The 17,479-nt window shown below is 40.1% G+C and overlaps 1 protein-coding gene across 4 annotated transcripts in view; it reads left to right on the forward strand.

Moving 5' to 3' along the window:
* The first annotated feature begins 209 nt into the window (after positions 1 to 209).
* The window catches only part of ZNF644 (zinc finger protein 644), a 37,608-nt gene continuing 20,338 nt past the window's right edge, over positions 210 to 17,479 (forward strand). For 3 of the 4 annotated variants that reach the window (XM_072419899.1, XM_072419900.1, XM_072419902.1), the window contains exons 1-2: positions 210 to 343; positions 15,438 to 15,489. The gene's annotated coding sequence lies outside the window, so the exon portion shown is untranslated. Of the gene's footprint in view, positions 344 to 802; positions 855 to 15,437; positions 15,490 to 17,479 lie in introns of those variants that run through there. The other variant, XM_072419903.1, reaches the window with a different exon arrangement.

Consider the following 17,479-nt stretch of genomic DNA (forward strand, 5'->3'; position numbering starts at 1 on the left):
TCCCCTATGGTTGTAAAGTTATTTTCACAATATAAATGTCCAGTACCTCTGCTCTAGGTACTGATGAACACTATAATAGAATCCCACACAGTGCAGAACTCGTCACAGCTGCCACGCGCCTCTGAATACAGCATCCTGATTGGTGTAACCTGTGTGCGCGCGCACACGAGCCTGTGCCTACTCCAGGGCTGCGCGCTCCCGTGCATGTGGCGCCACGGGGAACACGGGGAGGAGGAAGAGCGGTCACGTGACGGAGCGTCTGTCTCCACGTCTGGTCCTCCTCAGGTTTAAACTGAAGAAAAAAAAGTGCAGCCGGCGGTCGGGCCTGTGTGTGGGCGAGCAGGTAGGTGACCCCTGGGAGCTCCACCTCTCACGGTTTATCATCTATTTTAACCCTTTCGTCTAGTGCGGGCGGGGGTAGAAAGGGTTAATGACGCGGTGGGTGGCGGACGGCTCCTCACACAGCCCGGCTTTCAGGGCAGGGTATAAGAGGCTTGGTGAGCCCGCCCGGACAGTACAGACTGACGCATTTTATCTGACAGGGGAGGGAAACATGGCGGGTGCTGGAGTAGTGCTGCGGGTTTGTCGGCCTGTGACAGGAAGAAGTAGACCGGGGCCGTATTGTCCTGTATCGGAGGTCCCCGGGACCTCCGGCCATTCACCGCCTCCTTCCATTCCGCCCGGCACCACAAAAGACGCCGCCAGCAATTATCGCCGGACAAAGGGTTCATTTTAGGTTTAGCTGTGACGGTTTTGTTTAGTCACATGACCCCACGCAGCCAATCCGAGACCGCGCTGGGAGAGAAGGGTAGAAATACCAGGCGGACGGGGAACCAGGCGGCCGCCATTGCTAGGTATTTGGGGAAGGTCTGGGCATGGGAAGTGAGTGGTGCTTGTGACCGGTGTCCTGTGATAGCCATCTCTGGGTGTCTTCTAGGCATGATTCCAGGCTGGGGCCCTGCCACAGGGGGTCTCTCACTTTAGATTGCGGCCTAGCTTGGCCTCCAGTGGCCATCCCAGCAGACAGGGTGGGGGAAGGGGTGGCTGCTTGTGTCTGCTATTCTTCATGGATGTTGGTAGCTTTGTATGATGTATTGGGCTGATAATCCATCTCATAAGGGCATCAATGGCTGAGCATGGCTTGATGGGCTGGAGCTTCAATGGCATATCATCCATGCAAGGCCCAGATTCCCCAGTCATTCTCCAGCTGAAGAATAAGGATTCCCCTGTTCTCTGCTCCATAAATTCCCAATCAGGAGTGTGATGGAAGCTTGTAATGGCTTTGGCAGGTGGGCAAACCTGTCACCATTGCAGTTGTAGGCCATGCAGCTGAGGTTTAAATGAGCAAAAAGCACCATACAATGAAAAGGATGGAGGGGGTGCAAGGTGAGCAGACCTGGCGGGAGCTGCTAGTGTTTTACTCCAATGCATTATTAGACATACACAATGCAAGCCCATTGATGGTAAAAACATGCTGATGGGCTGTGCAAACCTGGGAAGAATTTCTAGCCCTCAACACCTATAGAGGTGATGTTGCTTTGCAAGAAACACCTTACAAATCATGGCCATACCACACAAAAAGATGTAGTGCGGCAACAAACTTAGTGTACAGTGCTGTGTAATATGTTGGCGCTATATAAATCCTGTTTAATAATATTAATGGTAACAAACTGCACTGATGTGCAACACATAAGTGGAGACCTCAGACATTGTTGTCATTCCAATGTCTGCTTTCTTCATGCATTGCACCTTGTACATGTTGCTTAAAACCCCAACAGAAATGCATATAATTCCAGCAAGGCTGTAGACCTGCTGAGAATTATGGACATTTTACACCAATTCAGTTTTTTGACTCACCAAGGAATGTCAATCAATGCTAAATCACACAGATAATACGGGGACAGCCAGGGACTAAAATGATCTGGTATTTATATAGCACCAACATATTACTCAGAGCTGTACAAAGTTCATAGTCGTGTCACTAGCTGTCCCATGAAGGGGCTCACAATCTGGCATTGTTAATGGCATTTAAGTGCTATTTTCAATGTATTTATGATTGTTTTATTTTTGTCCTCCCTAGATGAACCCTTTTTACATTTCTTTGAACGTAGATCATGTTTTTCGTTGGATCTTTTTACATCTTTATAAATGGCCAATGTTGGTCAATGAGATATTGATGGTGACTTTGTCATAGTAAGAGTAAATGTTCACCAATGGGGCGTAAAGGCAGATCTTCACACACTGCCACCATTTGTTTTCATTCTTTAAAGATGATGATTTTCTATGTGTCTCTACCTTGTGTCAGGTGGGACGCAGAGATCTCCGTGCCAGGATTTTTGAGATGTTCGGTAGGTGATTCAGTCCGACATCCTCTTAGAGCGGTGACTTTTGGTGCACTGGCCGGTATTGATATGTCCTCCTTTGGTATAATCATGCTTAATACTAGAAGAAATTATTTTCCAATATTTGTCATTTAATCAGATGTCTTCATGTACAGCCTAGTTTTCAAGCAATGACAGACTAGTTCAGGCAGATATCGCATTTGTAGTGTATGTAAACCCTGCAGATAAAAGAAATTTGTAATATTTTAATCTTCAACATGTCCATTATGTGACACGAAGTGTGTAAAATACATTTAAACATTCTGGCACCACATTTCCTGTAGTGTAACAATACTACATTTGCTGATGGACTGTGAAACTGCAGCATTGCCATCCTTGTAGCCACATTCCTGTGGAAAAGTTCAAGGATTGTGTGTCCTGTCTGCTATAAATGACAACGATGTTAGCCCACCTTCAGATTACTTGCTAGCCTCTTTTTATATACAGGCCTTGGGTTTATTTATTTTAAACTTAATCTGCTGTTAGGTATGGCAGGGTGCGGGCCACGGCAGAAAAACTAGAAAATTACAGCGTTTGTGACTTTACTAGTACAGTGACAGAATTCTGGGGGTTGTGTAAGGGCCCATTCACACCTTTTTCATTTAGACTTTATTCACACTAGCCATGTTAGCATTTACCTCTGCTTCAGGGGAAATTCATTCATTCATTGAAAAGGAATATAAGTGCCATTACTTTCAAATGTGCAGATGCTGGTTCTTTAACAACCTGTGCTGCATTGTGACTAGGCCACACAGGCTCACTTGATCCCGAGGTAGGTCTAAATTTACCTTTGTGGGCTAGTCCCATTAGATCGCCACTGTATCACACATTTCAGAACCACATTGGTAATATAACGGGCTGCAACTCACAAGACATGCTTTTGTGTGCTATAAAGCCAATCAATTTTAATGGCCTCTTACATGCACCTTTGCCAACCTTGTGCTTGTAAAATCACAACTTTTCAAAAATGCAGCATGTTGTTTTAATGATAACAGGCCTTTGGTGTATTAGAACGCATTTACACAGCTCTGCCATTGTGTTTAATAGTGTTAGTTCATATCAATGGTCTTTGTCTACAAAAAAAAGTAATGTTTGTTTGTTGCGTCATTTTGTAGGTTGCAATAGCAACACATGAAAAAGCATGTAACCTGTTTTGTAGGATCTCTGGTAAATGGGGAAACTTAAAATGTCAACTTTTTTGGCCAACAAAAGTATTTAAACACTTGAAAATGCACACAAAGTATGTTGTGCAGAAGTAAAGATCTTTATTCTCAGCTGTGGCATTACATTGCATTGCTCTCCATGCAAAAATGTTTTAATTTTTTTTTTTTAATTGTGTTAGAAGATTCACATTCTGAATTGTTACCTGTATGTGTGTGTCCGGCACTATCAGCAACATACTTCTGATTCTAGGTTTAGTGTGAAGTGAACTTCATTTGTCACAACTTTGAGCTCTGGTCATTTAGAATGGAGGCAGAAAGTCAGTTTGACCTTTGAAGCTTCAAAGGTGTTTGCGGATCCTGGAGCTTTTTCAGGTTGTCCTGCACTTGTAGTAGGGATTTCTTCTGACTTCTTTTGGGCAGGCATGGAACTAGGATAATGGTAGAGCAATATTGACTCTCTTTCAATATGATAAGATTTTGCTCACTTACAAATGTTATTCTTTTCTTTTTGTTTTTGTCTATTTTTACATTTCATGATCCTGAATTCCAATTTTTGTAATAAGGATTACAAGCTTCTGTGTGTATCAATATCCCTAATAAAAATTGTGCCTTGCTCTGCCCTTGAATGTCTGTAGTCCGATTTAGTCATTTAAAATTGTGTTTGTACCCAAATTTGCACTTTTAAAATGCCATGATCTGCCAGTCATTATTGCAGCAAGGGACAGGTGAGGTCCTTTTATGCAGTAATTCCTCTTACCTGCCTGACCGTTCTGGGTATCTGTCAAAAAAGCCAAGATGTGCAGCTCAGCTTTTGTTGCCAGGATACCCAGCAATCCCCGCTTTCCCTGCGCATGCCGGGAATGATAGATCTGCGTATGAGTAATGTCATCCCAGTCTGGCCAATCAGATTGACAAAGGATGTCTCCAGGAAGAGAAGAAAGAAGATGGTGGCCAGGGGCAGGTGAATATAGTGTGTTCTGCTTTAAGCTCTATTTGCTCTCCTCAGCTGCGCTTTGTAAAATAAAATATTTGACTTTAACTACAGAATTTGTATTTTACTGATTTGCCACCTTGAGCGATGGCTTATCTGCAAGGCATGCTGGTAAAGTGGCCTATGTTTTGATTGAACTAAAGGTACACCTTAAGGAATCTACAGTTTGACATTGCTGTTAGTGCTTTAAACCTAGACTAGAAAATGTGTGTGAGCTGCAGTTTCTGACTTAAAGCTTGACTTGACACTTAATTTAATAAAGACGTAAGCAATCGTGGTGATTTAGTATACATTCAAAACCCCATTGTGTGTCTGTGCCTGGCTGTAGCAGCTCTCAACAGCGTAGCCATCTTGTATTTTAGTTTCCTGGTAACATATTAATGTCTTACAATTGCTTACTATTTACTTGCGACTAGCAGTGCTGCTTCTCATGTGGAGACATAGTTTTTATTGGCACTTATTGCATTTTTTCTCCTACTTTTAGTGTCACATCTGATTGACCCTCCCACCAGCTGAATTCTGAGATGAGAGGAAATCCAGTATTGCTGTGTGCAAATGACTTTGGCCCAATAAACAGATACTCTGTTTATTGATCCTACTGACATATTTGCTTGCTATGCTCAGTCCAGTATTTTGGGTTGCTAATCTAAAACAAGTATATAGATTTAAAATTCTAACTTTACTGTAAGCATTCTTTTCCCAGGTCAGTGATCTAAAAGTCATTGGAATAGCATGACGACCAAGAAAGCAGCAGTTGCAAGACCAACAATGGCAGCCTGCATATTTCTTTCAGCAAAGGTTTCCACTTATTAAATCACTAATTCAGAACAAGCAGACAATCTATGATTGCAGGAACATGTTGGTGAAGTAATGATTACAAACCAGAGACCAGAGAGACAATGGTAGCTTCCATATTCTGTTTTGCCACATTCTTTTTCAACAAATAACAGGACAAATGATTACATGAAAATGTGATATACAAATATGAACCAAAAAGATTGCAGTGCTCAACCCAGGAATTTTTTTGAGCCCGGTGGGAAGAAATTGTAGGCGGGTGGCATCCCCTGTATTGTGACCCAACTCTTCAGTAGCCACATAAAAACAGCCGGGTGGTTACTGAAAAGTGCAGGGTGGTGCGCCCAGCTAAAAGGGGCAGGGGAGAACACTGGATTGATTTTATGAATAACATCTTTATGGGAATGGGTGTACCATTTTCTTACCATGCTAGTGAGTTTGGCTTTAATATGTTGAGAGAAGTATAGACGTATGTTCTAGGTCAGGTACTTCGAAGTATTAGAGAGAGACTCTACCAATCAACCAGAATTATCAGAAAAAATGCCCTGTAATAGCTGCCTCCTTCACAAGAGCATTACTAGTAGGACAGAAATATTGTGAAAGTAGTGGATTTACATTGCAATATGTTGCAGGGTGTTAAGATATTTAAAGGATGGATAATGGATATGAGTGGGGGCTGCTCGATCACCTCCTGTAAATGCTTGTTTTGTGGATCAGGACCCTGTACATTACACTTACACTGAACTCAAGTCAGCTATTTGATGTGCATAATTGTTTCATCATCAGTATTGAAACTGCTAAATTGGCCTAAAGGTTAGTTATCAAGATTTTTTTGGAAGGAGAGGTTAGCAGTGGCCAAGGTCTTTCATTTTCATATTTTCAGCATCTGAAAATTTTCTTTGCCATTTCATAATGTTGGTCCTGACAATCATCCCTCTTCAAGTCTTCACTACTTTTTTCTTTTTTTTTCTTTCTATTGATCTGGCACAAGTAGGTCTATCTACTTAGAGGTCCTTATTTACTTAGTTCTTATGGGTTTGTAGTGCAGTGTTCTCCCCTAACCATTTAGCACTTTTCAGTAACCACCCAGCCGTTTTTGGATGGTTATTAAAAAGTTTTGTCACAATACACAAGCTGCCCACCCACCCACTGCTTTTTCCTACCCAGCTTAACACAATTCTGGGGAGAATACTTTAGTGTTCAAGCAGTGGGGCCATTTTACCAGAATGAGAACTTGGGAAGGCAGAGGATAGCAAAGGATTTAGATTTCCAGGAAAAATGTGCACCTTTTATACAAATGTGAACATGCTTTTTGAAATGTCATTACTGTCTGTCCATTCTCTTGTACAGCTGAAATACCTCATTACGCTTTTATTTCTTTGAATGGTAAATGTTTAATGGCAGAGCTGTATATGACCATTAAAGTTGACCTTTTATCAGCATGTAGAATAATCCTAATGGTGGAACTGTGAACTGTTTTCCAGTTTCAGCTGAACCCTGCTACTTCTATTACTTGTTCCAGCACTTCATCTCTATGAATTTCACACACTCATAGGACCATGGATGTCTTCCGTAGAAAGTGGTAATAAATTTGGCATCATTAGCAAATATTGCATAGTGACTTTGTTGAGGTAAACTTCAATCGACAACTCTGTGCGTTTAACATGGAAATGCACGTGGGAAATAGCCTGCCTGCCCTTAAGGAGGTTCCATTTATTTCCATCCCCTAGTTCCATATGCATTTGGCATGGCACTACACATGTGATCCATATGAGGGCTTAAAAAATTCAGTCAGAAGCTGGCTAAGGCCCATTGACAGGTTTTACAGTTCTCACCATAGAGAGAACAGTTGAAACTGAACCCTAATCCAATCCTCGCATTCTGCCCATTGCTCTCCTTACTTTGCATCTTTGCATACAAACCACTGCAAAGAAAAAGTAAATTCTTGCCTGTTTGTAGCCTTCGAAGACTAAAATTGCCCAACCAAAACTGGGAAAAAGTAAATCGTTAGTTTTTTTATCTGCTTTAAAGATGGGGATTTATTATGCAGGTGATGAGCCTGAGGGCTAAGATTACTTATTTGTGTTGCAGTATTGCGTACACTACTGCAGCGCACATATCATGCCGTGTAATGTGGTGCTTAAATATTCTGAATTGTGCAGCCCAATGAACCTTCTTCAGTAATCGGGGTTTGCAGAGCACAAAATAAAGTTCTGTAGACTTGAATAGTACATCATTCCTTCAGTATGGCCATGTCCCATGGACACCTGCACGGCCGACCATTGTGATGCCAACCACATTCATTACATTGCATGGGGCATTACACTTTCACAGAAATGTATACAGCAATGTGTTTTATCAACACATACTGCAATGCATATAGTGAAATTGTCAGACATTGCTTTGTATGCAGTATGTGATGTTCCTGTGTATAAAGAATGGACACTATGTGATCAGCAGTGTATTGTACCGCATATTGCGTGAATGAAAGGGGCTTGTAGACACGGGCAGATTAGATTGGATCTATATGAAAACCAGCAGGCAAAAAAAATCAGTGAAAGAGATGCAAGTTGTACTGTGTACATAATTATTATAGTGCAGCCAAGGTTCTACTTTTAGGTTTGCATGCTCATAGAGGTCATTATTGCATAAAGGAACAGGTGATGTCCTTTCTGCGATAATGCAACCTGCTGCCAACCCGATAAGAATGATGACGTGTATCTCATACACATATGTGCTGTATGTTGGGATTTTCTACTGATTGGAATATGAAATGGGTTGGTCGAGAGGAAAAGTGGCAGCAGATTTGCTTGTGTGCACTAGGCCCTAGGTTTACATTTTTGAGGCATCCAAAGTAACCCTTCTACTAAACGTTTATCAACAAAGCAATAATTCTATAACATTCTTGTGTTTCTATGGCAACTATATTATCCAAACAAGATTCACATTATGTTGCATGCATGCCTGTTATGTAGCAATACAAAGCTGACTTACACAGTGAGTACATCTTACACTCCATTTTCCACCATTTGCTTGTTTCTATTTCAGCAGTATACTGACCTTAAATGACTTGTACATACTAAATGGCCTCCTTTTTTCCTGCTGTATTGAAATTCAGGTCCTACAAATAATGTATTATAGGAAACGTCAGATTTTTAAATCTCTAGTTACTGCAAAATGATTGATTGTTCTGTTTTTGTAGTGAACTCAACCTCCAGAATGTATTGGGGTATATACCATTTAATATGCAGCAATACATTGCTTACAAGTAATGTATCTATAATAATAAATGAGAATAGATTTTAGTCCAGTGAAGATCTGTATGAACAACTTGGGGTCTATGTATAAAGCAGCCAGTCTGACATTCTCCAAATATTATCAGGTGGTGAATTTTTCAGGTCCATGTGTTTTAATGGGACTAATTGAGAATGTTAGGTGAATGTCAGATTCCCTGCTTTATAAATCAACCCCCTAGAGTTATCTGTATTTATCTATTTAAAGGAAAACTAAACCTGCTTTACTCACTTGTACCCATTCCCTCACAGGATGCCGCCATCGCCTTTCTTTGCTTTCTACTTTCAATCTTCTTTCATCTGGGCATCCACAGAGGAAGCCAGGAATGCCAGGTACCCTGGCAATCAAAGCTGATGCTGCATGTGCACAGAAACCCAGAGTGATCAGGGAGGTTGGAGGAATGATTGCAGAAGGGACATCGCCTGTCCTTTTCTGCATTTATGACCTGCCTGATCATATGTTCTTAAAAAAGTACAGCTTTAGTTCTGCTGTAAATTCTATGTGTACAACATGGCCTGACACAACAAACTAAGGATTTTCACAATTTAGGACACTGTGTTATCGTTGCAAACAGAAAGTTAGAAATATACTATATTTTGGCACATCAATATTTGATTTTTTTGTATAAATTATGTTAAGGAATGTGTTGCAGAGATGTATTGTTTTTTGTCTTGACATGCTTTTAAAGTTCATTTAACCCAGAAACTAAATGTCTCTAATTTTTTACCAATAAAAGCTTTTGTTTGTGTAACAAGTTAAAAAAAATACTTGTTGATCTTATCAAAATTTCAGAGCTATCCTTTGTCTTGTTCACATTGCTGTGGTATCTCAAGGTTCCCCTCTATGTGGTGGAGATGAGAGAATGGGATGGTCATAGCAAAAGAAAATGGGGCAGCCTTTCTGCTCTAATAGCTAGCATACAGATGGATATGTATCCCAAAGACTTAAACTTGTTCAGCACACAAGGAAACATTTCATTAATAATTCTTGCCATTTTAAAGCCCGATGAAGGGGCAACCCACAAAACACTTTGCCATTTTTTTCTGTGAACATTTTTTTTTGTGTGACAATAAAGACTAAAAACTGGACTTTCTCTGAATAATTGATGTGCTCTCTTCCTTCAATTGTTTTGCAGCTAAACTCTGAAGGTCTTTTTTGATGTCTTACCAAGGAATAGGTAGCTGTTTGATCTGGACCTTCATGCCCAAATTCTGCTAGGGCGAGCAGTTTAAATTATGTGAAAAGATATCCTGATTAGCCCAAATCTCACAAGAGTACAAAAATATAGAAGCCAAAAGTAAACAAGCATGTCTTGTACTCTACTTTGTCCCCAAATAGGGTAAAGTAAATAATGTGACCCCATACCAGGAGCACATGCTCCCCGCTATTTGGTTTAGTTGCTGAGAGTGACCAAAGAAAGCCTTGTTCAGGTAGTGGGTCTTACTGGGAGGGGGCAAGACACAGATTTGCTTTAATGAAATGACTTTTGACACCAAAAACTTTACACCACATTCCTTCACCCTTCCAGTCAAAATTTTAAAACTAGTACAGATGTAAATGTAGATAATGAAAGCCTAATTTTGTAACATGTACACATTCATATCAGTGTTCTCCCCAGAATTTTTTTTTCAGCTGGGTGGGGGTAAACTGTAGCTGGGTGGTAAAAAGTGCGTGGGGCTAGACATGGCAAACCTCCCAGACTTCCATCTCCATGGCATCAATACATAAAGTCTGTAGAGTTTTTTATGTTCTAATGATGCCGTTGTGATAAAACTTTAGGGGGTGTTATCCACAGACGTTCAACACACATTTTCAGTTTCCTACACCTCCCCATTCCAGAGAAATTGAGGTTCCAGTGTTGGAAGTGGGCAGTAAGGTGTAACAAGGCAGTGCGTTTTCCATAGTAATGAAATTTTAGTGTGGAGGGGTTATCAAAACAAAAACAAAAACTTTTCAAAAGACTTGGCACAGCTATGAGAGGTGGGAGGGACAGCCTGTGTCCCGATCTCTTCATAGGTGTGCTGCGCTCTTCTCACTCCGCTTGGCTGTAATCGGCAATCAGCTCTTATCAGCGGAGAACAGAGTGAGCAGAGCAGCCTCTCCGGTGTCCGTTCAGAGCTGCTGAAAATGTGCCGGGCGGAATAATCACATCAGGTGGGCGGCCCGCCCCCCAAAAACGGGCTGGGGAGAATTATGCATAATGCTTTTTCTGACATTGCATACATCTGATAGATGCTCTTTTTGACATGTACAAAATAGGCATAGAGGGCTCCAGGGCGATATAAACATTGCCTAGGCAGGGGTAACTGGACAATTATAACTTTCATTGTTTAAAAAAAAAAAAAAAAAACGGGTAGCAGGGTGAATAGAAGCTTGGATTAGGTCACTGTCTTTGTCATCTGTCCTGTGGAAAAAATAAGAAAGCACATGACCTTTTTTCCACTTTTACAAAAATCAAAACAAAAAAAGCTTCTGGTTCAGGTTTAGGCTTACAACAAATATAGTTACATAGTAAGCTAGGTTGAAAAAAGTTCAACTACTAGGGAATAAACATATCCCAGATATAAAACCCTATGAATATAGTTAATGCAGAGGAGGGCCCAAAAACAACCAGGTACAGTTTGCTCCAAGGGAAATAATAATTCCTTCCTGATTTCATGAGGCAATTGGATGTTCCCTGGATTAGCAGTCTCTGTTATCTTTACTTTAAAGCCTTAATACCCAGTTATATTCTTTATCACAAGAAACAGTAAATACAATATTCTTATTAATATTCTGGCAAACCCAAGGTGTGTATATTGTTTCTCTGTGCATAGTTTTCATGATCCTTGATGTAATGACCATTTAAACCTGGACACAGCTGGAATGTAAAAATTATATCAACTTTTTCATCTGCCAAAGAATCTGTAATTCTGATAAATCAGTCAGAGGATTCATGCAACCATTAGGCAAGCACAAGATATATATTTGGTTGTTGTCCGCAGGTATAGTCCAAAGAGGAGTATGAAAAGGCAGCAGCATACTGCCGAAACAATCACCTTCCTCTGTCAGGCTGTCCTGTTGGGCAGAGAGTTATATTATTCTGACTATCTGAGAATACCTTCCTCAGAAATGGGACACAAAGCATATCCTGTGATAATACAGCTCCTACTTCACTTTCCTAAATCTTGCAAATACAGCTTATAGCAGACAAAATTAAAACAGCATTAAAAGCAAAGGTCCCTGGCAACTTTTTTCCCAATGTATCTGAAAATGCATTGTCCACCTCCACTCACATTTTTTCCTACACTCTGTTCATATTTTAGAGCAAAGTGATAAACCTGCCACTGCTAGGTAAAAGGGCCCATGTAATACTCCTCTTTCTACAAGCCAGCTCTAGATGTCTGAGCAGTACTTGCCAGGCCAGAGGATCACTTCAGTAACAAAATGAGAAAAATTGCTACCTGCTGTTGGTACATTGGTTGCCAACTGACCTTCACACATGGATATTTAGCTAATGCCTGACACATCCCAGTACTTGTATGAAGTGTTTGCAGGCCAGAAGGAAAACTGGGCCCTGGTAAAGGACTTTAATGTAGTACTATTGGAACATGAATGAAGAAGTGGGTCACTGGGACTCCCTGGGTTCTGCAGTGGTACTGGGTGGATGAATCACTTTGGTCTGTGGTAAAGGTGGTGCTGGGGGGGAGGGTTTACAAACTGGCCTGACCCTAAAGCTTGTATACAAGGTGGGTGACAGTCCATACCTAGAGGTGCTCAGAACTCAAAGCATGTTCCTTTTCATTGATAGGGACAATGATGGCTGACAATGATGGCTTTTAAGCCATCATTCTTAAACACATGGCTTGCACCCCACAATCGGCTTGCTATACTTTACCTAGACATTGAGGTGTGAGCTTAGAATAAAGCCCATAGCAGACTTAGGTTGACCACAGCATTGCACCATATTCTCAACTGTCCTCCCAACCATACAGGGGCTCAGTAGTTAGGACTCTGGACTTTGAAGTGCTGGCTCCCAGGTTCGAATCTCGACCAGGACACTGTGCATGCAGTTCGCATCGGTTTCCTCCCACAATCCAAAGACATGCAGTTAGGTTAAACGGCTTCCCCCCAAAATTGACCTTAGACTGTGTTAATGACATATGTCTTTGGTTAAAGACATTAGATTGTGATCCCCTTTGAGAGACAGCTTGTGACATGACTATAGACTTTGTACAGCTCTGCTTAATATGTTGACGCTATATAAATACTGTGTAATAATAATAATAACCACTCCCATTCAGCCTAATGGGAATGGTTGGAAAACATTTTGCAGCAGAGTTCCTGGAAGTGACATGTTCCTTTTGGCTGAGCTTTTGCTTTTCTTTCTCTGGAAGAACTGCACTGCAAATACAAAGGCAGTGCGCATTGTTCAGCTGCATTAAAACTACAGTGCACTTCGTTGCTCCTGGGTGCATAGCACTAGTTGGCTATGGGCCTGGGAGCAGCTTCCTGCAATGCTTTTAACCACTAGTGTGGGAGGGTCCTTTATTTTTACACTGAAAATATTTATAAAAATGTAAAAAGTTTTGCTTTTCTTTTTTGCATTTTTGTAGGTTTTGTAGATTTTACATATTTTTAAAGAGGGCTAAGGTCATAAAGTTTTATTAAGTAGTCCTGGCTTTTCTGGACTTGTTGCTCCCCTGTCTTGTGCTACCTAATATGGTTGGGCTGCGATTTCTTTATATCAACAACTTTGAAATCAGAGACTTTGCAGTGTGCAGACACTTCTCATTGTATGCAGTGTGAAGTGTGTGGTAGTAAAGCTACTTTATTTCTTCTAACTTTCATACCTAATGAAATGGTAGAACTAAGAATATATACTTTGCTGAATGACTGTGTGTGTGTAGAGATATATATAGTTTTATATTGTGTGTATATTATGTACATTGTAGTGGGGGCAAGAAATATCAAGTATATGAGATGTAGGTGGCTTGGTTTGTGAATGGCCAGGTCCCCTCTAATTATTATGGATATTGTTGGTGTAGTTATAACAGACTTGGAATTATACACTGACCAACCTCTGTATTAGGTACACCTACCTACGAACAGATATGCTCTTGTGCATACCTCCGTTTTAATGAGTGGTATATTGAGTTTCTGTTGCTTTTCTATTAGCTCAAACCAGTCTGGCCATTCTCCTCTGGCATTATCAATGTATTTTCTTTGGACCATTGTGAGAGAAGGTTGTGAAAGTCCCAGCAGATCAGAAATTTCTGAAATACTCAGACCAATCCACCGGACACTTCTCCTAAATCACCTTTTCTTGATCTTGATTCTCAGGTTGAATTTTAGTATGTTGTTTTGACAATCTCAATGCACCATGTTGTAGCCCTGTGATAGCTGATTAGACATTTCCTTTAATAAGCAGTTGAACAGCAATACCTAGTAAAGTGGCCAGTGAGTATAGAAGGTTTACCATAAAACTTTGTGTAGACATAGCCCAATCTGTGGTTGAAGTTCAGATGTAATATTCTGCACAAAAATATAAATGTATGGCCATGTAATTAGGATATTTCAATTGTTAGGCTTTTTATTTAAAAATAATATTCATATCACAGGTATGTTTGGCCATGGGACTTCAAGGGCGTAACAGAAGGTATGTTACAGGACTGTGGAGCTTGTTCATAAAACTCTTGACAACGACTCCTATATTTATGGTACCTATAAGTCTTTTATTTTAACTAATATACTAATTATGCTTTTTCTGTATTGATTGCAAACAGGCAACATATAGCACATTGATCACAGCTAATGTTGATGACCTATGTTTAATGGCCTTTGCTGCAATTTTGCATCTACATGAAAGCGTTGTCAGCTTTTATGCAGTGCAACTTTCTCTATCCCTAAGGGGTAAAATTGTCTTCCATTCCTGTAGACACAACATGGTGATCTCTGTAATGTGAGAAAGTCAGTTGTCAGCTGAACACAGTTGTCATCAGATCAAGTCCCTCCATTTGAAGGTTTTCCTTCTAAGCCTGTTTTCATTGACAAGCTGAGATTTTTCCTTACTTTTAGTCCCAGAGACAACAGTGTAGATTTTGGGACACCAAGTATGACTTTAGTAATAACCTAAAGTTTGGTTGTAAAGTAACTTTCAGGTACAGCACTTAAAGTGGAACTTTCATGAAAAAAAAAAATCACCTTTTACAATTAAAAACCCCTCGATCCATGCACAAACTGCACACATTGAGTCCCTCACTTTCTCAGCTTCATTTTTCTTGGCTCGCCGTTCTGTCCAATGCCGACCTTTTCTTTCTTCCAGGTTCTTCCTGATGTCCTCTGATCTTACTTCCTAGGTGGAAGATTAGGTGACATTTCTTTCTCCAAACGTATAATAAAAAGAGTGCCAATCTCACTGTGCTAAGCTTTCTGCAGGAACAGCCCACAACCTCCAAGGCTGCGGGTTACCCATTCAATCTTTACTGCTGTGGCGGTAAAGACAAAATGGGAGAGGACCTCTTCAAGAAAGTTTTTAAAAAAACCTTTTACATAATGTTGAAAATGTGATAATTCTGGTTTATTATTACTTGTCAGAAATGTGTAGGATCAATGTTAAGCAGCTTAGAAGAGTGTGTGGAGTTGTCTTTTAGTTGGTGTCCCTCACTGGGACGAAGTTTCGCACCGTTACCAATAACGTAGGTGTTACCAGTACAGATAGACTCTGACAATATTAAAATCCTCAGATGTTCTATTGCTGATTGCTGCATATTTTAAAGATTGCAAGAATTGTTAAAGGTAACCATTTTCTTGTTCTTATTTGTATTTTTTCAGGTTCTGTAAAGGTCTTCCTGCATTTTCCCTGTTTTTTTTAGAGAACAAACTTGTAAGTAAAACATCTTTATTAACCTGGTATCTGTAATGTAAATTGTGCAGAAGTACAACATTCACCTTGTCTGTGTTTTGCCAGTTCTATGGTTCTATCATATATACTGCCTCTTAAAAGGGGTATCTAGTGGTGTGGCTTTAGTTTAGTTTAGTACTGTTAGAGTACTGACAGGTTTACTTGTAAGAAATATAGAAACTTCCATTTCTGACCTTTCTGGAAATGCTAGTTTCCTGGCTGTTATGCTGACAATTGACTTTAGTCCTATTATTAAACTGTAAGTGTGAAAAATAAATCATTACGGCCCTTTTCTGCATTCTTAGTCAACCCAGTGACTCATAGAATTGATACTTGAAGGGTTAGCATGACAGCCAAGAAACTACCATTTTGAACAGATTAGTAGTGGCTTATTTTTTTCACATTTTATGTAAGAAATGGCCTAATCATTGCCTCCATATCAAGACAAGTAGTTATGATTAGATGATTTCTGAAATCTTATTAGGCTATACAGTAATTTTGCTTCCACTTGTGATACAAGAAGCAAGTAAACTGATCTCTAGTGACCTCCAGTGGTGTACATGAATGCTGCACTTGTGTTTGCCATCAAGGTAAATACAGGCTGCAATTGAAGGAAGCTGGCATAAAGTGGTGTGACAAATATTCATACTTTTGTAGCATTTTGAATAAGCATTGCAGTGGGATGAATTTTAACTGAAAAAAAATTTAAATCCTATTTTTTACAAGGAACGTCAAATAATTTTTGGTGAAAACATGTAAAGCTACCACCAACAATTTCTCTATGGCTAATTTGATCCTTTACTTGGGGAGTTAGATTTCTGCTTCTGTGGCTGTGCATCCTATTGTGTTATTCTTTTGACGTTTTTCTGATTTACCAAGCCCTAGGTGAATGGACCAGGTCATATTGGGCTGCCAGTTATTGCACAGCACACTTTCATGGATCCCCATGATAAAAATCTGGAGAAACACTGATATAGTCTTTAGCCTTTACAGGGTTTAGTTACCGGTGGTTAATTACCAAAATGCTTCAGCTTGAGCTAAAATAATAATGCAATACAGTGTCATCAGTGTTTGGTGCAACTACATTTATTAAACTTAGGAAGCATATCTTTATTACCTCTGTAAATCAGTTTTTGCTATTTTTCTGGAAGTAATACAGAAAGGTTCCATGTAGGTTTATGGGTGTCTGGATACCATTCAGCTGCCAAATAGTAGCAGTAGGAATTTTTCATAAAAAACCTTTAAGAATTAATAAAGAAAGAAAACACATTTGTCTTTGGCAGGTTATCATAAAACTATTTTTATATTTATTAAACAGAAGTTATGTATTGAACTCACATTTGGTAGGATAATGCAGCTCTTTTATGCAACCTCGGCTTACATAGATAGCAGAATTCAGGTCCTTTCCAGAAACAGCCTGGATAGTGAGTGAACCTGTGTCTGCAAACTGGTGTGATCCAAGCTGGAGCTCTGTCCAGGTCTCTAGTTTTAGGATACTGTGGCGGATTGATGCACTTTTTGATGGAACTGCCCCCCTCTACCCTCAGTATGCTGGGTGCCAGACGAGGAAGCAAACAATACCATTGGCTGTGACCCACCTTGGGAACAAACCAAAAAACTCTAACCCAGAAATGGGCACCCTTAGAGAGGTGGGAATCCATTCCTATTACACTGAGATCTACTATATAAATGTTTAATATCAGATTTTAAACTCTGCATATACTTGTTATTAAACATTATTTATATAGCGCCAACTTATTAGGCAGAGCTGTACATTAAATAGGGGTTGCAAATGACAGACACAGATAGTGACACAGGAGGAGGAGAAGACCCTGCCCAGAAGAGCTTACAATCTAGGGGTGTTTTTTTTATTGCAACAACAAAGTGATCATGTGTCTGTGTACTCCCATCCATTTCTGATGGTCTTAAGGCAAATATTGAATATTTCAATACAAACATACATGATTGTTTT

The sequence above is a fragment of the Pyxicephalus adspersus genome, chromosome 8, assembly GCF_032062135.1.
Source record: "Pyxicephalus adspersus chromosome 8, UCB_Pads_2.0, whole genome shotgun sequence".
NCBI lineage: Eukaryota > Metazoa > Chordata > Amphibia > Anura > Pyxicephalidae > Pyxicephalus > Pyxicephalus adspersus.